The 22,620-nt window shown below is 32.3% G+C and overlaps 1 protein-coding gene across 5 annotated transcripts in view; it reads left to right on the top strand.

Annotated features, from left to right (window-relative positions):
- The window catches only part of Lrp1b (LDL receptor related protein 1B), a 1,779,935-nt gene that overhangs the window by 1,451,634 nt on the left and 305,681 nt on the right, over positions 1–22,620 (top strand). The window lies entirely within an intron of this gene.

The following is a 22,620-nucleotide window of genomic DNA, read 5'->3' as shown; positions in this document are numbered from 1 at the left end:
ACATTTAGAACATTTAACAATGTGACCTTTAGTTTAAATGTCTGAAGCCATTTTGACAGTTATGCACAAGCAGTTTCTAATTCTGACTTCAGATCCTCCCCTTCTGTCTTCTTATATCAAATTTAACCAGAAGAAGTAAATAAAAACAACGATGGAAGTTTCCTGTCTGTAACTCACTCTCCTGGAGGGCTCACCCTGCTGATATACTGCTGTAATAAATTACACAACTATGCAATTCTTTTGATTTGTTACAGCAATAGATCATGCACGTGATGACTGACATAAATATGTGTCCCATAGACAGCTGGGCTGCATGATATTTTATTTCACTTTCCTCATTTTCAAGTGTTCAGTTTGAGAAGTAAGAAAGAAAACAAATTGACAAATACAGGAGGATACTGGTTGAACAGCCCTCCTCTTTGACTGCAGAAATAATAGCTTTTAAATTGAGAAGTCCCAAAGCTCTTCTCTGCTTCTAGTCCCTCCCAAAGGGCTGTTTTAAAAAGATAAAAACAAACAAACAAACAGAAAACAAAAACAAAAAACCCACAACATTAATTCATATGAATTAGGTTTTTTTGAATTCAGGCTATAGCTTTCTTTTTTCTTTTTTTCTTTTTTTACTATATAAATACATAGTGACAGGCTTGATAGACTTCATCTGCATTTCCTTATTCTTTCTCTGAGCTATTAAGAGCTATCATGGGAATTGGAATTACAAACATTTAAAATCAAAGCAATTACCTAATAGGCTGTTATACCCCTACTTTAAAAAGTAAAACATTTATTCCACCATGAGTCCAATTATTTTTTTTTAAACTTAGAATTTATGCTAAGTATAAATCATCTCTTTTTCTTTCATGTTACAATTTTGCTCCACTATTTCTTTTAGGGACTTTTGTGTTGGGAACACAAGCACTCAAAATAATGTACATGGTCATCTGTTCTCTCTGTTCTTTGTGTCTATCTGGAAATCTCTGTGTAATTCATGATATTATTTGATGACATGGACTTTTTTCTCCCTCATTAATGTTTAATATTTCCAGACTTTGTTTTGTTAAGAACTGTGAAAGATCTGAACAGTTACCTCACTTGCTGAGTTGTTCTATCCATATGAATATTGAAGAAATGCAAGACTTTGGGACAAAGAACAAAGTTTTTATTGATAAAACCAGACTAACCGAGTGAAAATAAGATACTAATTTCCCATATTTAAACCTTCAGAAATGGAAGCTAATGGAATATTTTAAAATAGATGCAGACTGTATCATGAGGACAAGAATGAAGAGCAATGGATTTCTTCTATTTATAAAAGACAGCCATCTCCTTTCTCTCCCAAAAGGACAAAGAAAAAACAAAAACAAAATCCTTTAATAGAAGTATCTGGATTCATATCATAGCATTCTGAAGTTTAAATATGTGTTTTCAGTAGCCAAATAAATTCTAAGTGGCTGTGAGCTCTTAAGGCATAGAGATACATCCAAATTTGGGAATTTATTCTTTTGGACATTTTGAGATAGTAATCAAGTATTCCTTGTAACTTGGGGCTTAATGGGACCTTGCTCAGTACCATTTGACTTTCATGGGCAAACAGTTTTATTGATTTTTTAGATTAGAGAAGTATATTACTGATATGATTTTCATAACACATGAATAGTATAATATTTCTGAGAAAGTATTACCAATCTTTATGTCATATATTCCTGTATCATATGAGATTAGAACTTTCTTCAAGAACAATGAAAAACTTAAAAAAAAAAAAGTTTTCCCACAGGGTCATGGTATGCAAATTTCTTCCCAATTATAGAGTTTTGTATTTCTCCTCTTCTCCTTTCTTCCCTTTCCCCTTGCTTCCTTTGTATCTTTGACCTCAACAAACTTCCTCACTTTTATTCCCCTTTTCTCACTGAAGCAGAGCAATGGCAAGAAGAACCCAAATCCCAGTCCTTATGGGAAAATATATTCCAGGGCAAAGAGAGACATTAACCAAAATGATTAAGTAAATATATGATTACATAGATAGTGATAAGTGCTTAGAAACAAACAAAAAAAAACAAACAAACAAAAAGGATTTGAGGAAAAAGGGATTGGTATTGCAAAAGAATAGCTCAGAAGACTTCACTAATATGGAGACTGAAGCAGATAAGTTCAGAAAGAGAACCAGCTACCACAAGGGTTTTGGATGGAAAGGCATGGTAGTCAGAGAGAGGTGTGAATGGATAAACCTTGAGAAGAGGGCACAACTGATGATCAGGAGGCCAGGGTGGCTAGATAGGGAGAGAAAGACGAGAGTAGTAAGAAAGGTTAGTTGTTTTTGTTTGTTTGTTTGATTTTTTAATTTAGCACTCATTTCTTCATTGTTATTGCCTAGTACCTTACGTGGGATTGTGTTGATAGACCAGCACTGAAATATCAGTTTCTTTAGAATTTAAACTCATCTTCCCCCACATAAGGAGCTATGTCTTTGTAGATGACGATAAATGTGAAAAAAAAAGTAAGGATCTTAAATTTGATAGTCTGGGACCCTTTGGAAAAAAGAAAAATCTTCATCGCATAATTAGATTCTGCCAACTTGTGTTTTCCTCTATTATCCTTTCATGCCTAAAACATACTCATTTTTTCCTGATACAAATTATTATATCCATTAGTAATTTTTTTACAGACTAAATGAGAGTTTATAAATACTCATTGTGAACATTTATGCTGGTCTGACTCTCCTTTATTTTTACTATAAAGTTTAAGAGTCTTCTCATTAATGATGAATTGTTATGATTAAATTATTAACCATTTATTTTTAAGTGTGATTCATGTTATTTTTTATTAAGATCATAAAAATTTCCATAATTTTATTACTATGTCATTATTTTTCTTGCTAATAAATATGACTAAAATTTGGAGGCTAAAAAACTATTTGAATCAAAATCTTAAAAATAAGAAAATAAATGAACCAAGTAAGTAGGGACATTGTCATCAAAATATGAAGTCTTTAGGAGATAACGTTTTGTAATCCAAATAAAAAAGTATATCATTAGAGAATGTCATAAAAATACAACATAACTTGGCTTATTACTTTGACAGATGGTACTAGAAATGCAGTCTAGTTAAAAGTGATTGGAAAGATGGTATACATGAAAGAAGTATTGGGTTTCTTTCTTTTTTTTTTTAAGAGAGAGAGAGATTTTTTTTATATTTATTTTTTAGTTTTCGGTGGACACAACATCTTTGTTTGTATGTGATGTTGAGGATCGAACCCGGGCTGCATGCATGCCAGGCGACTGTGCCACCACTTGAGCTACATCCCCAGCCCCAGTATTGGGTTTCTTACAGTGCTATATTATGCTCAACTTTCAAAGTTAATTTCCCAATATATCTCTGTTTCTTTCAGTTTTAAATGGCTTTGGTAACAGGCTGGGTGCACTTGAATATAAACTGAACTTGTGTGACAATGCTTTTATTGATATGTGACATCTTCTGTATGTTTAATACAAATCTTATTCAAAACTGAAACTTCCATTGAAACAAAATCAAAGTCAATTAAAAAATAAAATACTCTTATAAACTTGGGGGAAAATATGGACTAGAAGAAGCAAAAACAACAATCAAACTAACAGACTCCTTTAAGAAAGGTAACAGAAGTTTAATTTATTTTTGGAAGTAAAATAATGAGGTGAATAAATAATGCAGTTGAAACTTCAACTCTCATTATAAAAGTCTGACTAAACTTATCTGTACAATAAAACAACCATTGATCCCCCTAAGCATGTGCCACTTTTAAGGTAATGATATAATAAACAAAACACAAACAATAATTAGGGATAGTGTGGTTTGATTGACCACTAACTTCCTAGGTAAACTTTGGAAAAGTGAGTAGGAGAGATTTGTTTAGTAGAGAATAGATGATCTTAGAAGCTAGTCTTAGAATATAATCAGTGAGAAATATTATTTGGAATATCCAGATTCAGGAATGATTGCTGTCTGATGGCTCATTTTCTTTGGTGGTATTAGTGAATTTGGTGAATCCAACTCACCCAACTCTGTATAACCATTGTCTGAAAAAGGAACATTTTTTTCTCCTGATGATATTTTCGGGTCAACTTGCATTACTAACAGTTGTGCTCACTGCTTTCCTTATACCTCTGAGTTGTATCTTCAAAAAGAAACAAAGGTTTTCCTAAAGAAAATAGGAAAGAAAGACTTGGAATTCGAGGCATTGACACTAAAAAAATTTTGTGAAAGTATTTTGAAGAGCAAAGTTTAGAGTTTGGAGTTTTACCTGACTCGAGTATCTGATATAGTATACTGATACTCGAGTAACACATATATTGTTCAAGTGACCAGAAACATAAGCCAATGGCTTTTAAATTACAGATTATAATATGATGCAAGTATTTCCCTTGTCATCTTCAGCATCAGAAATATGAGACTCATCTGAAGTTTATGCATACTATTGGTTTAGCACAGGGACTGCATTTCAACAGATCAAGAGTACCAAGATTAAGCCAGGTTTATTCTTGTGATGCTTTCCCTAATGTCCCCTTCCTGCTTTGCTGAACTTGATCTTTGATTTTTTTTTTAACCTGTTGCAAGGCTACATCCTTTTTCCTTTACTGTTTCTTTCCTTTGTTCCTGACATTCACACAGAATATGGAAAACAACCAATATTGAAATAAGTAAAGCTGAAAGTAAGATGTACTTGAACATAAGAAGTAATGGCACAGTTAATATAAATACAGTTAAATTTACTGGAAAAAATATATTGCACAAGTAAAACAGCATGTTACATGTATTTTGGTTAATGTATTTGTACTGCTTATGTCTGAAAAATTAAGAAGACAGCATAAAGCCCCATTTCTGCCTATATAAAGTTAGAATTTGGTTTGTGAAATAAAGCTGTTGGGACTTAAGAGCTATTAGAAATTACTTAAGGGAATTTTTCTCATTTTAGTATTCATCATTTACTCATGATTGTAGACATAGATCCCCATTTCTGAATAAACATACTCCTCAGAATCTATGTTCTTAGTTCAGGACCTTTTTGAGTTCATCATAAGATCAGTAATGTCCTTTTATAAAAGCAACCCTAGGGTCAAAATGTGACTTGTCCAACACAGGTAACTTTCAGGGTTAGAGTGAAAAGCTGAAGGCTAATCAGAAAGTGTAACTATGTAAAAATTTGGAGGAGTATTTAGTGCAAGGACAAGCTGCTACTATATCATTTCATGAATGCCGAATGTGTCCTATTTTATTGTACATTATGTCTAATGCCTTACAATGCATTCATTGAGAAATATTGCTTATTTAATGACTTTTTCCAATATAACTTAGACTTGACATTAACATTTAGGTGATATTAAGTCACCAGTTAGTTTTCCAAATTCAGTTAAAGGAAGAGCGTTTTATTATCTAACATGACTAAAAGAATGCCAGGAAGTGATTTATATACTACATAATTCTGAGCATGTCCTTGAACAATTGTAACTGCTTATTTTTTGTCATCTTTCTGGCAGCTGTCAAATTGTAATGCTTAATGATTCAACTTAAATTAACTAAAATGAATCCTTGTGGAAAAACATAATACCTGCTTAGTACAAGGTAGTAGATTATATTGCCTTCATTTACAAAAAAGTTATTCATAATCCATTGACACCTTCTCATTACTAAGTTATGGGTATTTTTTTTCCCCTGAGCAAATGGAAAAATGAAACTTTTTGCAGGTGTTCAGACCTTTTTGTGCCATATGAGTGGTCAAAATGTTGCTGCTTGCTCATGAAAAGAACCAAATAAGGCATAAATACCCAACTAAAGTACAAAAGCACTTTGAGGATACTGTTGCCTTTTTATACAGTGTGTCTCCAAACATTTATCTTTCAAATGAATTTTATTCAATAGCTTTAAATGCAAAGGAAATTACACTAAAATAAAGAAATTATTACTTATGGCAATGTTAAATTAGAGGACAGCAGAGCATTTTGTGGATTATTTGAATATTATGTATATTTTAAATCCTTAATTAAATCAATTATAGAAAACTAGATATGAAATGTCAGGGTTCAAAATATAGATAAATGCATACTAATGTGTAGATGGAGTAAAGCATGAATTTTAAATCAACTGCAAAAATTAAATCATTCCCTTTATCTCTATATTTCTCTTATTTTTTTCTATTATAAAAGATCTCATTCATAGGCCATAGGAGGCATTAGTAGGAAAGCTATTTAAAATGTGCCACTTAAATAATTATTTTTACTCTAATCTGTCCTTGGGCAAAATACATCCAAGTGTGAGAATTTGTTAGCCCAAAAGCTCCTGGGTTGAAATGCCTGCTTGAAAAATCATAGGCGTGAGAACAAGTGAATTGGGTAATCATTTTAATAGCAGAAGCTGGTTATTAAAAGAGCATTATAAAAACATGCCAACATGGCTATAGCTGATGTAGTGGTTTCATGTAGATTCTGCTCTCTTTTGTTTTCTTAAAGATACTTTTTCAGGGATTAAAGGACTGAGCTCTTGTTTTTTACTTTTTCTTCTATGGACTGACCTTTATCAAATCCTAAAATAGTCAACCAAAAATTCAGTGATTCCTATCATTTCTATGTAGACATTTAAACAAATCTTACACACACACACACACACATACACACACACACACACACACACACACACACACACATATATATATATATATATAAATTTACAAATTTTAAATGATTAGTTGTTGTTCTTGTATCTCAAGGGATTCAGTCTTAAATCCTTAAATCCCATGCAAAAACATTCCATAGTCTGGGTGGTCATAAACACTGAAAACTATTTTTTTTTTACTGAATGAACCAAGACCAATCATTCATTTAGCTTAAAGTTTCCATATTTATTAGGCTTTTTAGTATGTATAATTTCATGTGAAAATATGACTCCTTTATGAGTAAATGTGCTGTAGCATAATTAAAACAAAAATCATAAATAAGTAAAATTTTCTCATTTAGCAAGATATGTGGCAAATTACCCCCATTTCATTTTTTTTCTTGAGATTATGGGTGTAAAAATATACATGACTTCTAAATGCAAAATAATTTACTGCTTTAGTAAGTTTACAGAACACATGAGTTTTGAATCCACATTTTCAAGTATTTTATTATTGCATGGATTAATACATGGTGTCAGTCATAGCATAGGCCTCAATTTTTCAATTTAAAATAAAGATAAAAAACAATTTACTACTAATAAATATAAATTAATTGTATCATTTTAATTTGCTTATAAAAGACCATCTTTAGGTGTATACATATATATATACATATGTATAGAATAACATACATATGTTTATAGTATATATACCATTTGGATGAAACAAAACAAACAACTATTTTTCCACTTGTGCCTCCTATGAAATGTAAAATACAAAATCCTAGAGAAATACTAACATCACTTATTGCAGATAAATTATATTAATGTTTCTTAAAACATAGAATTTTAAAAATACATGACCAGGTCTTTCAGGATAGCAATATTTCAGAAACATTTACTATGATTGCATTTTAAGTTTAGCTGAAAAATTAATTTCAGTCTCTCCTAGACTGCTTCCAGGTTCCATTTCAAAAACTTGTAGAGCAAAGGGGACTTCTCAGACTCTATTTTGTGGCTTTCTTTCTTTGTTATTTTTGATTAAGCTCTATACATGACAAGAAATACCCGTGATTCTAGATGCAATACTACTTCCATCATCAAAACTTTATTTAATTGAAGAAAAGCCTTTGGTGACTAAAATAGAAATATCTCAATTTTCATGCTGAAGAAATTAAGTATTTTGGAAGTCAGAAAATCTCTTAGTAGTGAATATCAAATAGATCTCAGTCATCTTTTTTCTTCTAGCATGAATTACAAAGTTTTATCCACCATATAAGTATTCATGTTTTTAGTGTTTGCTTTTTGAATTTTATACACAGCTGTATGAAAAATGAGCATGATAAATGTATGCTGAAAATTCTTATGCCACTTGAAAATAGCATTTACATTATTTATTTCAGTGAAACAGTTTAAAATTCTCATAGAAAACCTCATACAAGCCAAAAGGAATCTCTTAGCAGCCTATGATGATATATGAGAAAAACAGTATATGTTACTGAAATGAACACCTGAGGATTTTTAATTTGTTCCCAGTTTACAGAAAACTTTGGAGCTCTTTAAATATCATTCAAATAAGGAATATTAATTCGTAAATACTAATGGAGAATTTTTGTCACAATGTGACATTGTGTTCATCTAATAAAAACTCCATTTTCAAAGTTCCATCACATTTTTAAATCACTTATTCTTTGAATAAAATTCACCCACAATAAGTTCAGAATGACTTCTCTCTCTATTACTATTTGACAAGTAAATTATTCATACATCTAAAGTAGTTTTCTCTATATTGTTATTCTCTTCATCCCTCTCTCCCTCAAAGCTTTGAGCTTTTATTAGTGATGAAGGGTCAGTTGTTACTGCATCAAAACAGACACAGTGAAACAGAAAAACAGACCAGATGCCTCTTTCTGTCCAATTCAATCCATACATTTTTCTCACTTTTTCTGTGCCCTTTGATAAATATGAGAAATGCATGTTCTTTATCATTTAAAAGACATTTGCTCTGGATTCACATATGACAAGTGGTCATAACAACGTCAATACTCCTTTGAATATTTTGTTTTAAACTTAATTCCAGTTTTAGCCAATAAGGAAAGCACTACTCTTAATATTAAAATATGATGGAATATGCTATAAAATGTCAGCATGAGGAATCGATTTTCTTGTGAAATCTCTTTGATCAAAAACCCTTCATTTTCTGACTAACATCTTGTTCAGGGGTTTAAATCAATAGAGTGACACTGGCCAATAGAAACGTGGTTACAACATTAGAAGATAGTAATCTGCTTTCGCGGATTGAAGTGTATAATTGTGAACTGTCGGCTTTGATTTTCAGACTAGTTTTTTGCTTTCTAAAGTAGTACTTCATTGAAAATTTCCTTAAAAATATTACAATGAGCTGGTCATTCTGGCACACTCTATTCCCAGAGACTCCGGAGGCTGAGACAGGAGTATCCCAAATTTAAGTCCAGGCCCAGCAATTCAGCAAGGTCCTAAGCAATTTAGTGAGACCCTGTCTCAACATAAAAAGAAATTAGAAGGCTGGGGATATATCTCAGTGGTTAAGTTCCTCTGGGTTCAATCCCTAGTTTAAAAAAAAAAAAAGGATTATGATGAGTGAATGAAATAACCATGTGCATAACTTGAACTCTATGAGCAATGGCTAAATAAAATAGGATGTTTTTTTCCCACAGAAACTTTCTGTTACAGTTTAGAAGTGAAGTGTCCCACAAAAGCTCACTTGTGAAACAATGTAAGAAGTTTTGGAGGAAACATGATTGGGTTAAAGCCTTAACCTAAACAGTGATTTAATCACTAGTGGGATTAATTGAGTGGTAATGGGAGGCCAGTGGGGTGTGGCTGGAGGAAATGGTTCATTGGGGACGTGGCTATGGGGTATATATTTTTTATCTGGAGAGTGGAGTTTCTCTCTCTGCTTCCTGATCATCAAGTGAGCTGCTTCTCGCTGCCATACTATTCCACAATGATGTTCAGCCTCACCTGAGCCCTGAGTAATGGAGCTTATCTTCTATGGAATAAGATCTCTGAAACTATGAACCCTCAAATAAACTTTTCCCTTTTCCTCCTCCACAATTGTTCTGCTGGTGTCTTTTCATCTACAGCAGTGAAAAAGCTGACTAAAATACCTTCACTATTGAAAATCTCTAAAACCACTCCACCTGTCCCTTTTATAATTATCTTTGGAGTCTTTATTACTTTGTGTCTGTTTTCTTATACTTCTGTGTGTATGCACATGCACTGAAAGAACATTTAGGGAGTTGTTGATTAGATATGGGAAATTTTGAGTTCTAAAATCAGTTTTGCAATCTACTTGATATTTGACCTTTAAAGCATTACCTAAACACTGAACCTTATTTGCTGCTAAAAAATATATATATTATGCCATGTTGTTATTATAATGAGTTCAACAATAATTTACTTTCCTTCTCTTGCATTTAAATTGTTATTTTACTTTTTCAATTTAAAAAATCTTAAAAAGCTACAAAGTAGAGAGAAAAATATAATGAATATCATATGTCAGTCATCCAGCCTCAAAACTTCTCAACTTATGTTAAATGTTGTTTCCTAAATAGCTCACCAACTTCCTGTTTCAGGTTGATTTTGAACCAAATTTCACACATCATGTTTATAAATATGGTAGTATAGGATTATAAAAAATAAGAATTTGTTTTGGGTTATTCATTTTTATAATTATAATACCATTATTATATCTTAAAAATAATAATTATTTAATTAAAACTCAAGTCAAAATGTTTCCAATTTTTTTAAAAAAATAAAATCTGTCTAATTGAGTTGTAATTTGTATAAGAAAAAGATACTAAATTTTGAAAAATGACATTTTTTTAGTTTTATTTTTTAAAATACATGACAGGAGAATGCATTACAATTCTTATTGCACATATAGAGTACAATTTTTCATATCTTTATTTAGAGAGTATGTTCACACCAATTCATGACTTTTTACATGTACTTTTTTATGCATTACAATTCTTATTATACATATATACCACAGTTTTTCATGTATCTGTTTATATATAAATCTACAATTAGGATAGAGTTTTTCTGGTTTATTTTGTTAATGCATTAAATGATTTCAATTGCTTTATTTATGCTAAGTAACTTTGCATTCCTGAGATTTAATCAGGAATGCAATTTAATTGTTGACACCCAATTTGAGTCTTCATACATGTACTTTGGATAATGATGTCCATCACATTCCACTGCCCTTGCTAATACCCTGCTCTCTCCCTTTCCATTCCACCCGTCTCTTCCCTATCTAGAATTTATCTAATCCTCCTATGTTCACCCTAACCCTACCCCACTATGAGTCAGCCTCCTTATATCCGAGAAAACATTTGGCATTTTTCGGGGGAGATTGGCTAACTTCACTTAGCATTATCTTCTCCAGTGCCATCCATTTACCTGCAAATGCCATGATTTTATTCTCTTTTAATGCTGAGTAAAATTCCATTGTGTATATATGCCACATTTTTTTTATCCATTCATCCACTGAAGGGCATCTAGGTTGGTTCCACAGTTTAGCTATTGTGAATTGTGCTGCTATAAACATTGATGTGACTGTGTCCCTGTAGTATGCTGGTTTTTAAGTCCTTTGGGTATAGTCCAAGGAGAGGGATAGCTGGGTCAAATGGTGGTTTCATTCCCAGATTTCCAAGGAATCTCTATACTGCTTTCCATATTGGCTGCACCAATTTGCGGTCCCACCAGCAATGTATGAATGTAACTTTTTCCCCCACATCCTCTCCAACACTTATTGTTTGTTTTCATAATATATGCCATTCTGACTGAGATGATATCCTAGAGTAGTTTTGATTTGCATTTCTCTAATTGCTAGAGATGATGAGAATTTTTTCATATATTTGTTGATTGGCTGTATATCCTCTTCTGAGAAGTGTCTGTTCAGGTCCTTGGCCCATTTGTTTATTGGGTTATATGCTTTTTTGGTGCTTAGCTTTTGAAGTTCTTTACGTATCCTAGAGATTAGTGCTCTATCTGATGTGTGAGGGGTAAAAAATTGCTCCCAGGATGTGGGCTCTCTGTCCACCTCACAGATTATTTCTTTTGCTGAGAAGAAACTTTTTAGTTTGATTCTATCCCATTTATTGATTCTTGGTTTTGATTTTTGTGCTATAGGAGTCTTATTAAGGAAGTTGGGGCCTAATCCCACATGATGAAGATTAGGACCTACATTTTCTTCTGTTAGACACAGAGTCCCCAGTCTAATTCCTAGGTTCTTGATCCATTTTGAGTTAAGTTTTGTGCATGGTGAGAAATAGGGGTTTAATTTCATTTTGTTGTATATGGATTTCCAGTTTTTCCAATGTAATTTGTTGAAGATGCTATCTTTTTTCCAGTGTATGTTTTGGGAACCTTTGTCTAAAATAAGATAATTGTAATTTTCTGGATTAATCTGTGTCCTCTATTCTGTACCATTGGTATACCAATCTGTTTTGGTGCCAATACCATGCTGTTGAAAAGTGACTTTTAATAAGTGTTTTGGGTCACATAATGATCACTAGAATCAAGGTCAAGGACATTTACGCCATTGATTCTTTTTATCATGAATAGATATTGTATGATTATTCTTTGTGTTACTAAAGTATTTTTCTTCATTTATTAAGATAAATCTACAATTATGATATAGTGTTTCTGGTTTATTATTATTTGTTAATGCATTAAATGATTTCAATTGCTTTTTTAATGCTAAGTAACTTTGCATTCCTTCGATTTAACCATATTTTACCATCATGTATTATTATATATGATTATATTTGAATTGCTAATTGTTGTCTAGAAAATTTTTAATTGGTAGAGATAAGAAATATTGATGTCTGATTTATTTTCTCATAGTGTCTGTTATATTTATGTTTTAGGGATATCCTACTCTTGTAAAATAATTTGAAAAGTGTTTTCTCCACCTGTATTTTCTTGGATAGTTTGTGTAGGTATTAGTTCTTCCTTTACAAGAAAATTCACCTTCTATCTTCCCTCTTCTCTCTCTCTCTCTCTCTCTCTCTCTCTCTCTCTCTCTCTCTCTCTCTCTCTTTCTCTTAAAATTAAACATGCATAATGTGAGTGATATTCTGTTCTTTTCATTTTCAGGTAAATTCTAAAATTAGTTTGAGAATTTCAACAAAATCTCCTGCCTGAATTTTCTTATAATTATAGATAAATTTTAGAAAGTTTATGTCTTAATAGCAAAAGGTTGTGATTGATAAATACAATATATATATATATTTAATTCTTTAGCCCTTTTAAAATTCTCTCATGACATTTGTCAGTTTTCATTATAGAGGTCTTATATATATTTTATTAAATGTATAATAAGTATTTTATATTTATTATTATTAGTGTTATTTATTTATTATTATTATTATTTTGTTTTTGGTACCAGAGATTTAACTCAGGGGCATTTAACCCCTGAACTACGTCTCCAGCCCTATTTTGTATTTTATTTATAGACAGAGTCTCATTGAATTGCCTTGACATTGTTGAGGCTGGCTTTAAACTCACAATCTTCTTGTCTTAGCCTCCTGAGCTGCTGGGATGACAGATAGGGGTGTGCCACCACGCTGGTCAGTATTTTATATTTATTATTGTATAACTATTTTTAACTTTGTTGATTTCAAATACTCTTAAAAAGTACCAAGACAGTAGTACAAAGTTTCTGTTTATCCTTGACCAGATTTCTTTAAATATCATCATCTTCTGTGATGTCATTTATACATGAAAACATGGAAATCGACATCGATACAATTCTTCTATTATCTTTTCCAAGTCTCTTCAGCTGCCTTAATCAAGTCTATTTTTCTGGAACAGATTTCAGTTCTGTATTACATATTGCCAGAGTTTCCTAGTCTCCTTTGTTTTGAGATATTGCCTCAGTCTTTCTTTGTATTGACCCAATGGTTTGTAAAATGTCATTTGATTTGGGCTTATTTGATGTATTTTAGTAATTAAATTCAGACTATAAATGTTGAAAGGGAAACTGTAGTAGGGATATTGTGCTTTAGTCAATGTATCATATCAGGAGGGGCATGATAGCTAATATGTCTTACTAATGGTGATGTTAACTTTGATCATTGGTTAAAGAGCTGTCTGAATTCACTGTTACATTAATGTTTTATTTATACAAATTTTTAAGCATTCTTTTGGGAAAAATCTTTCATATTATGTAAGTATGATATCCTTATCATATTTTCCCACTGGTTTTAGCAATTGTGTCATATTTCATGCCTAAAAAAATTACTTATTGTGATTCTTGCCAAAAATTTTTCTATTTCAACCAATTCTACTGTTATTAATTGAAAATCTCTAAGAAAAAACTTTCCCTTGACTTCTTCCTATTTATTCAATTATTCATATCAGTACGGATTCCTGGCAATTCATTTTATATACTTAATTGATTATAATCTTTTGCTATTGTGAGTTTTTGCTCAAATTGTCCCATTTATGACCATTGAGAGGCTCCTCAATTATCCTCTTGTATCCTCTTGGTATGGTATGACCTATCTATTTTTTTTTTCATATCAGCTCTTAATTTCTGTTCTTATGTGATGTACCAGGTTTATCTGTTTTTGCACAAAGTACCTTTTTTTTGTTCATATCATAATTTGTATTTTATTTTTATTTTAAACTTATTATTGCTCATATGCAGAAACAAAAGTTTTTATATTCTCTTAACTGAGTTACATATTCTAGTAATATTTTTCTAGACTCCTTAGGACAGTCTGTATTTATGAGCTTGTCATTTATGTCTTCATTTGAATTAGGATCCAAAAAAAAGTCCAGGTATTGCATGCAAATAAATGATATGTTTCTTAAATGCCTTTAATCTAGAGTCCCCTTCTATCTTTGACATTTTAGAGACTTTGTAATTTTCTTTTGGAAAAAAAAGGAAAAAAAAAAAACCAAACATATTCCTCATAGGGTTTCAGAGTGTGAATTTGCATGCTGCATACCATGTAATAATTTAACTTTTTAAATTGTACTAGAATTACCTAGACACTGCAATTAGACCTATAAACTGATGAGAATCATAAGATTTTACTTTGCAAAATTGCTACCTGTTTTTGTGTACTTAAATCAAGAAACATAAGAGACTTATCTTCTAATGCTGCAACCTATGTTTTTAATTATTTCAGAACAAAATTTTATTTTACATGTTTTTCATAGAAATAGCGTAGTCTAGAGGTTAATAGCACTAGTTAAAAATACAGTGGTTAACTCTGAAGGTTGAAGTAAAATCTTCTTGTTATCACTTTCTCCTTTTCCTCTACCTTCTCTTCCTCTTTCTTTAATGAAATATATTTTATACACTATACAATTCACCCATTTAGTATATACAACAATGGCTTTCTGCATAGTCAAAGAATTTTGCAATTGTCATGATAATTTAGAATATTTTCATAATACCAAAAAGCAATCCTATATATCTTACTGTCAAACCCCAAACCCCTATTTTCTTTTTCTTAGGCAGCCATGTACTCCATTTCCTTTTGCTATAAATTAGATTACTCTTGACAATTACTATATATTGAATCACACAATATCTGAATTGACTTATCTTACTTAACATGATGATGTTTTAGTGCTTCATTCATATTGAAGCATGCATCCGTACTTCATTTTTTATTACTGAGTGATATTTCATTGTATACATATACCTTATTATATGAGCCCTATTTAGTTGTTGAACTTTTGGGTTACTTCAATTTCTTGGCAATCATAAATTGTTATTTTATCAACATTTTTATACAAATTTTAGTATGGACTTTTAAAATTTCTCTTCAATGGATGTAGATTGGAGTGGACTTGCTGGATCAAGTGGACATGTAGACACCATATTTAAACATCTGAAGTATTCTTGGATTCGTTTCCCAATTGGCCACATCATTCTGCATTCCCACAATTTGTGTATGAGAATTCCAATTCTCCATATCCTTGTCAACATTTATTATTATCTTTTTTACTTTTTATAGCTTTGCTAACAAGGATGAGGTGGTATCACACTGAGGTTTTGACTTCCATTTACCTGATTTCTGACTACTCTGTTCTTTCGTTCAACAAATATTTGTTGTCTGCATTACATGTATCATGTTCTGTTTTTGGTACCTTAAGATGCAGTAAGCAGGTCAATAGCTAAGTTGGTAAAGTGCTTGCCTCGTATGCACAAAGCCAGCATCACACACAAACAAATTCAGTGAGCAATACAGGTAAAGATCCTTACTCTCAGCAAACTATGTTCTGTAAAAAGAGTAAACCATAAACCTATGAAGTGGAGTAGAGTAAGAGAAAAGAGATTTGAGTGTTAAATAGTAAAACGAGGCAAATTGCAGCATAGAAATAATGATAAACTTCTCATTGAAAAAGTGACATTCTAGCAAATTTCTGAAGAAGAAATATATTTGGTTATGTGGACAATCTGGGTACACATAGACAACAGTCTGTGGAAGACTTTATATGTGCTTGAAACATTTGAGATCAAGTGTCTAGAACAGAGAAAACAACTGAGCATCAGGGAAAAAAATGGGTGCTAATTTCAGACAGGTAATAGGAATTATATCAAAGGACATTAGAAACATTTCAGTATAGAACCTTTCAAGTATTTTTTGGCTCTTTAGAATGCTTACATGTACAGCAAGTAAATTTGGATGTAGGGATGATGTCACTTTTACTCATTTATTTTGATTTAATATTATTTGTTGAATTTGTGCTTTATCATTAGCCTTCTAAATAATAAGATAATAAGATGAATTTTAAATAGAGAAAAATTTCTAATATATGCTAATTTTAAAAATTATAGGTTATCAGATTTAACAACATGGCAGTACTTTTTGCAGTTTAACAAATAAGCAGTATTGAAAATTTTTTTCATTCAAGAAACGTATGAATGTTTATTTCTGAGGAAAGGACTTGTGGGGTTCAGCATTGAAGGTGGAAATATGTATATGTGAAACAATTATGTTTATAAAAAGATAAAGGAAAAAATGTTTTTATAAATCATACTGCAATAAATTTGAAAATAAAACTGTATATTAAGGAAAATGTATATAGGAAAGTTTATATTGCAACTGGACGTTTTAGTTTATGCTGATATTTATCTGTTTTAAACATATCTTTTAATTTGAATAATGAATAATTTTAATATTTCATTGCTATATATTTGTTAAAAGTCAAATACATTTAAATAACTGATTTTGACTTATAAATTTTCCATGTTTATTGAAGTGACTCAGGCATAGACTCTGGACACATAAAATTTAATTCTATTAATATAGTTAAATATTTAAATATATATAATTAAATTAGTTATATAAACATGTTGGATATATTACATTTTTGGATATATAACATTTATATTAGTTATATAAACATTTGTCCCTTTCTCAAAGTGACATTTAAAAATATATATGTGTTTTGTTTAACAATCATGAGAATGTTCAGAAGAACATGTGGCAGTCACAGGGCAAAAGATAATCTTTTTCTCACCTCTAGATAGGTTCATGGCTAAGACCTATCATAAGAGATAGATTAATAAAAGAAAAGCATAAGAATTCATTTCATATAGGTTTTATGCAACATGGGGGTCTTCAGAAAAGAATGCCCAAGAAAGAGACAATTATGCTATGTTTGGATAAAGAAGTAGGTAGCTGTGGAGAACTGGGGCTGGAGGACAAAAGAATCTGATCCAGTGTTCTCAGCTGGGTGGAAGGTACTCAGTAAGCCTTGCAGGTTCTGATTTTTTTCCCATATCCATGAGTCATTCCTTTCCTTTGGGTGCAGGGAATATGAGGACATTATTTCCAACTCCAGAAAAAGGCCAGAGCACTCTTTATGGCCTGCTTCAGGAGAGAGTGTGGCAGGAGGTATGAATTGTTTTCCTGCCTCTATTGTTTTCCCAAATGCTAAGGAGCCATATTCTGGGGTAGTGTGTTCTCAATTCTATCAGAGATCTTATCAGAGACCTTCCCCCTCTGAAAGTACAACAAATGCATAAAAATTTTTGATTTCCTGAATTTGAATCTTGTGACTTTTCAGTGTAATTCCATGGGTGTTTGTGGCACTTGCAGTTCTAATACTGAAGGTCAAATGGAGCTTTAGGAACACCAGGTTTCTGCCGTATGACTTGGTTAATTAAAACACTGCTTTTATTTATTTTACCTCAAAGTTAGTAAATAGGCATAAGAACTTTTGTAAACCTTATGGAAATTGTTAATAAATGTGTAAGCAAAAATAAAATGGAACTCAAAATATTTAATACAGCAGACATTAGTTTCAACTCTCAGCATAGTTTTGATGGTAACACAACCTGAGAATTTGAAAACATTGAATTCATGGATGTAAATATTCTCTAAGAGCTTATTTTTTTTTAAAGAGAGAGTGAGAGAGGGGAGAGAGAGAGAGAGAGATTTTTTAATATTTATTTTTCATTTCTCGGCGGACACAACATCTTTGTTGGTATGTGGTGCTGAGGATCGAACCCGGGCCGCACGCATGCCAGGCGAGCGCGCTACCGCCTGAGCCACATCCCCAGCCCCTGAGAGCTTATTTTTAAATTGATTCTTTATAGTTTGCAACAGTTGTTAAAAATATGGGTCTGATTCACAAAGTATTTGAGATTTTAAACACACCCCTACAAGCTTATTTAACTCCTACAGCATCTATTCAAATATAATATAGTATATATAAAAATAAACTAACATTTATTAGAAGCCCACTATGTTACCATGCTGTTTTATGAGCATTATTTAACATTTTTAAAAAATTCATAGTCAATATCTTTACTATTATTTTTATTTTAAAGATGAGGGAAAATAAGGCAGAGAAAAATGAAATAACAAGACTTGGGTGCCATAGTAATTAGCAGCATTAAGAACCCAAATACTCTTACTCCAGAGCTCAGGTGCTATAGTTTGGGTACATTTAAATGTGACCTTCAGCAGTTCATTTGTTGGAAGATTGGTCTGACATAGTGATGGAGGTATTGAGCCCTCCAGAGTTTGGGTACAGTGGGAGGACCTTAGGTCAATTGCTAGCATGCCATTCACAAGGATTTTGGGATTTCAGCCTCTCTGGCTTTCTGTCTGGAGTATTTGAATTAGTCCTCCCTCTCATGCTTCTGTTAGTTATCATCTTCCATTCACCATGAGGTCCTTACCTGCTGGTCACCAATGCTGATATCTCACCATTGAATCTTCAAAACTGTGAACTACATAAATCTCTTTTATTTACAAAGTTAGCCTGCTTCTAGTACTTCATTTTAACTATAAAAAACAAAGTAATACAACATGCAAATGTCATAGGCTGTACTTTTCTTTCAAATGGATTAATTGCTTCTGTTTTTTCTACTGATACTTTTATTCATACATATACACATATATGTATATATGTGTATGTGTGTGCACGTGTATAACCATTTTGTACGGGGATAATTTTTAACTTCTTATAATATTGTGTCTAAAATGATATTTGCTTTTGTTTGACATTCTGTGAATCTCAATTTGAAAGATTAAGACTGAGATTTTAGTATGGCATGGACATAGGAGGTTTTGATTTAATATATACTGCTTTGACTAGCTCTTCCCTTTTTCTGCTAAAATATTAAAAAGCCAGGGGAATTGTACTTAGGCAATGATCTAGAAAGTAACAGCATTGAAATATTTATCAAAGGTATGGGTATGATCCTGAGAAGATTATGTCTACAGTTCTTCAGTGAAAACACAAATGTTAGTAATATAATTTTGCAAAGAAAAGATTTGGTCTTTGTACAATGCACTAAAAAGTATAAAGCAAATTTAGCCATACATTATATATGGCTATACAAAAGCAACAGCAGATGAAAGAAACCCATACATCACAGGGACTTGTTTTAATCACTAATTTAATCACTATTCTCTTAATAAGTAATTATTCAATATTAAATATGTTATGAGAATCCAGACTAAAAACAAATGCAAACGTAGAATTCATGTTTTTCATCATACCAGTTATCACAGGGAGACTGATAAAGTGGCAGCTCTTGTTATTCCTCTGAGGAATGACCTAGTGAATGTATGTGAACACTGATCTGGGTGTGCAGAGGAAGATGCCACTTTGTCCTCGGTAGCTGGGCATTGATTCCTAGAGAAAGTCACTCTTGAACTGTGTGCCACAGTGGGTATCTCTGGAAGGAATTCAAGGCAGAAGGAACTCACTGAAAGACATATCCATTATTTCCATGTATACTCTTTATTGATACAAATCACTTCATAAATATCAAACTGTCTAAATGTATCTATCTCAGAATTTTCATATGCTGTGATTTTAAAAAAAATATAATCACAGGTGAAGGCAAGTAAATTAAAACATGAAAAACTTGGCCAAATTCTACTGAAGACTGTCTGTAACCTTAAAGAATCTCATAGTTTTTCTTTTTTTCTTATTAGTCCTCTATGTGATCTAAGGGGACATTTCACCCCTTTCCTTTTCTTTAGAGAAGCAGAAACACTGATTCAGCATTTTCTAACTATCTCATTTTATATAGTAGGAAACAGAATCCCAAGAAGCCAAAATGATTACCAAAAGGAAAAAATAAACAAAAGAAAACCCAAGACTTAGAATTAGTGTTCTTTCTCCAACTTCTCTCTTCCATAATATTGTCTCCACCCTCCTGCATCTCTCCTTTTTCCAATCAGGAGGATTACATATATATCTCTTGGCTGGCTCCCTTACTCTCTGGCTTCTGATTGAACTTGGTCAACAGAGAAATCAGAAGGAGAATGTATAAAATCAAGGTAATTCATTCTCTCATCTGTCTCTGATGGATCTGCCTCACTAATAAAGTCTGGCAGCTCCTCCAAAGGAGGCTGTGTTCTTCTTGGTTCTAGCAAGTACTCCATTACATCATCCTTTCAGGCCTAAGGATGGTAATGGTCTGGAGATCTCCACCATTTCTTAAGGTTTTTCTACACTATGACAAAATCCTCCTCAAGTTATCCTCATTAAAACTGGCTAGCTGTTTCCTGCTTCAAACTTAACTGATAAAATCTCTACAAAGACTTGATGGTCTTCTGAGAATCTTAGAGTAATGGAAATTAGGTACTTATGTTTTCTATTTGAAGGTGAATTGTCCAGAGAGTTTTTAGAAAAGTTTCTGAGATGACAGAAGATTCAGTGTTAGGAAATGCATCTCTCTCCCTCTCCCTCTCCCTCTCCCTCCCTCTCTCTCTCTCTCTCTCTCTCTCTCTCTCTCTCTCTCTCTCTCTCTCTCTCTCTCTCTCTCTCTCTTTCCCCCTCTCTCCCTCCCTCCCTCTGTGTGTGTGTGTGTGTGTGTGTGTGTGTGTGTATGTGACAGAGATTGAGAGGGAGAGAGATTCCGTTTTTAAGAGCACAATAGATAAAATAGAGAATTTTAAAAAAATATTTATTTTTTAGTTATAGTTGGACACAATATCTTTGTTTATTTATTTGTATGTGGTGCTGAGGATCGAACCCAAGCCCTTACACTTCCTGGGTGAGCGCTGTACCGCTGAGCCATAACCCAAGCCTCTAGAGAAATCTTTTTGATGATTGCTTTGAAGTTTGCTCTTTTCAAATGTGTTTAGATACTAATGGCATTTTGGCATCTTGTATTCCTTCTATAAACTCCCTTATAAAAGTTAAATATATTAAATATTTCTCAGTTTTAAGTTACTGATTTACCACATCACCATTCTTTTCAGGGCTAAAGCAACAGAAAAATGCAGTCATCTCTTTGAAATCCATAATACTCTGTGATGCTTAGCCATGGCAGGAGCCAAGATGTCATTTCTCATAATGATCATTTAGGATCTCGTCAGGGAGGAAATCAACTAGGGCATACAGAAAGCCTCCCACCATTTGCCTGGATTTTAAATTGTTTGTTTTAACATTTAACATCTGGGTGCAGGAAATACGTTGTCTGGCTTAGTCACCTGGGTATTTTTTGCTTGATTAGTTTGAGTGCTTCTACCAAGAAGGTACCAGGGAAGTGCCAGAATGCAATAGGCATGATTCCTGACTATAAATTCCTGATATGAATTTCAAGTCTACGTAGCACTTCTAAGAATCCAGTTTAATTGTTTATCAATGAGGATACCTGCAAGATAAGTGGTTATGTCAAGAGATGCTTTTTCTAAATGAACATGAATTAATATTTTGAAACATCAACTATATAGAATTAAGGTGAAAGTGCCTAAATGTTATGCCTTAATGGTGTATTAGCACATAACAGAGTAGGATGAAATTTATGGCAGAGCTTCTGTGTTGTAAAGAAAGATATGGATCAGGCTTGCTAGCCATGGGTTTTGTGAACTTTTGATAAAAGAATTTAATATGAACATAGAAACATGTAATTGAACTTGATTCAGAAATGAGATGTCTGACATTAGCTTCATTCTTAGAGGAAATCTATTGAACCTTATAAAGGCAACATGCATAATTGCAGACTAAGTTTAATATTGCTTTTCCTACTTTCTGTGTCAGCAGAAGTTGAAAAATACACTTTTAGACCCAATCTGTGTTAAAATGAATAACAGTTGATATAATGGACTTTTAGTTGCAACATAGAAAAACTTTTCTTTTCCTACAAGTATCCACAAATGATCATTTTATTCATATTTGAGAGTTAAAATCTTCATTTTTACTCCTTCCACAATATTTATCGAGTATTTACTGTGTCTAAAATATGATACTGAGGAACTCAAAGAAACTGTAGTCTCTAACTTGAAGGAAATAGATTCATTTATTAAAAAATTATAGAGCCGGGGTGGTATATGACCATAATCCCAGTGGCTCTGGAAGCTGAAGAAGGTGGATCATGAGTTAAAAGCTAGACTCAGCAACTTAGGGAGACCCTAAGCAATTTAGGGAAACGCTGTTTCAAAATAAAATATAAAAAGGCCTGGGGATATGGCTCAGTGATGAAGTGCCCCTTTGTTCAATCCTTGAGACAACAAC

Source organism: Ictidomys tridecemlineatus, chromosome 7, assembly GCF_052094955.1.
Source record: "Ictidomys tridecemlineatus isolate mIctTri1 chromosome 7, mIctTri1.hap1, whole genome shotgun sequence".
Taxonomy (NCBI): Eukaryota; Metazoa; Chordata; class Mammalia; order Rodentia; family Sciuridae; genus Ictidomys; species Ictidomys tridecemlineatus.
Note: the sequence above shows the minus strand (reverse complement) of the source record. Positions and strands in the feature narration are given on the sequence as shown.